Here is a 2,428-nt window from a genome sequence, read left to right on the forward strand (position 1 = left end):
CTGTTCTTCAGTTTTCCTATCTGCAGCATAAGGATAATAATGCAGCCAATAAATATCAGTTTGTATGATACAATATCCCTAGCATCTAGCAAGTTCCCAGGCAATCCATCAATAATTGTTGAATGAATCAATAAGTGAAAGAATAATTCCAGGACTGACATATGGAGGAAGATCAACAGGGTTGAATACTTTTCTGCCATTAAGTATAGTAGAGTGTGAAAAAGTGGCAGTCAGATGGCCTAAGGATGCAAGGCTCCCTGCCATGTTTTTTTGGTAGCAGTGAAATGTACTCCATGTCTTCCTCTCCCATGTTTTTGGTACCTTCATTCTGGCGCCTAAGGTGCTTATCATCAAGTCAGGTTCAACCTGCCCTTTGCTTCCCAGCCCAAGAGAGATTCATGGTGAAATCTTTAGGGAAACGAAATCATTAGTGCAGTTTCCACTGGTACACTGGGAAGAGCCTGCCACAGGTCTACAGGGAAACATAAAGGCAGGGGGACGTCCTGCTGTTGCCACAACAGACGGGTTACTAGGGAAACAGCCCCTGCCCCCTCTCTGGCTCCTGGCTCCTCAGGACCTTCTCAATTCTCCCAGGGCCAAAAGGCTTGAGCAGGTCCCTAGAACTCTGTCCCCACTGTTTCCTTCCTCTCCTTGGAGAGGGAGAAGGAGGCACCAAGTGCTCACAGGCAGAAGAGACCCATGGAGGCCTTGCAGAAAGGCTCCAAGACTCCAGGTCCCTCCTGGCCGTCTGCTTTCAGAGGCCTTGGGGTTCAGAGCTAATCCCTTCCTGCACCTCCCCCTCTCCATGTTCCTTCTCATAAAACCGTTGGCAGGCACGATCACCAGAAAATGCTGAGGTGCAGGCGTTTGCATAGCCCTGCAGGGACTATTACAGCTTCCCCTGGCGTTTGCCTGGAGGATAATAATAGCTACAACCTGCTTGTAGTATCAGAAAGCAAGTGGCATTTAGAGGCAACTCATTGGTCTCTGGCTGTGATTTTCCTCAGCTTGGCGGCCTGGATTACAGGGCTTGCAGGAGTCGGTTCAGCGTCATCCTCAGGTCCTGTGGCTGCATCTGCAAGAGCTCTTTCCTTTTATTGCTCCCCATCACCCACTATTTCCCAATATAATTTGCAGCTTGCTTCAGGTTTCCTTTGGGGTCAGGCCATCTAATATTTGGTTTCACCCCAAAGGTGCTATGGCCACCCCCTGTTCCCCTGTCTTGAAGCGTGAACCAAACCCACATGGCTGCTAACCTGGGAGTGGGTGAAACAGCCCCACGTTTCCCAGCTTTCTAAAACTGGCCCATTGTGTGTCTCGCTCTACCCATCAGGCCTTGCTTTGAGATGAACTGGCTCCAAGCCACCAGACTTGGCAGACATCTCCTTTTCTCAGCTCCCAGAGGAAGACCTGTGGCTTTGTTATGAGAGAGAAGCTCTTTTAACAAAATATGTTACAAAAAGAAAGCTCTTTAAATATTTGTTTTAAAATAAAATTCATAGAAAAACATAGACTTTTTCCAAACCAGCATTTCCTCTGTATTATTCTGGAGGGACAATCCCAGATCAAAAGGAATAGGAGCTTTTTTATCGAGAACAGTTCCTGAACAACTTGATTTCAGTCACGGAAATATCCCCTTTATTTTTTTGGTTAGAAATTCAGTGTTGGCTTTAACAGGACATCGAAAACTCACATTAATAATGGCAGCTCCTTGTCTTTCTGTGTTTTTCCTTTCTAAGGGGCCTCTGCAAGCACACCAGGCCTTTGGACAAATGAAATCAACTATTGCTCCAGCACCATGGCTAGGTTAAAAATGGCCTTGTTGCAATACAATTCTGGACATGGGAACAGGCAAAGATTACATGACGGAGACACCAAAAGCAATTGCAACAAAACCAAAATTGACAAATTAGATCTAATTAAGCCAAAGAGCTTCTGCACAGCAAAAGAAACTATCAAGAGTGAAAGACAACCTACAGAACGGGAGAACATTTTTGCAAACTAGGCATCTGACAAAGGTCTAATATCCAGCATCTATAAGGAACTTCAGTTTACAAGAAAAGAAAAAAGCCATTAAAAAGTGGGCAAAGGACATGAACAGACATATTTCAAAAGAAGATATGCATGTGGCCAAGAATCATATGAAAAAATGCTCAACATGACTGATCATTGGAGAAATGTAAATCAAAACAATAGTGAGATACCATCTCACACCAGTCAGAATGGCTATTATTAAAATGTTCAAACATAACAGGTGCTGGCAAAGTTGTGGAGAAAAAGAAACGCTTATACACTGTTGGTGGGAGTGTAAATAGTTCAGCCATGTGGAAGACAGTGTGGCAATTCCTCAAAGACCTAACAATAGAAATACCATTTGACCCAGCAATTCCATTACTGGGTATATACTCAAAGGGATATAAATCATTCT

Source organism: Mandrillus leucophaeus, unplaced genomic scaffold (genome assembly GCF_000951045.1).
Source record: "Mandrillus leucophaeus isolate KB7577 unplaced genomic scaffold, Mleu.le_1.0 Scaffold186, whole genome shotgun sequence".
NCBI lineage: Eukaryota > Metazoa > Chordata > Mammalia > Primates > Cercopithecidae > Mandrillus > Mandrillus leucophaeus.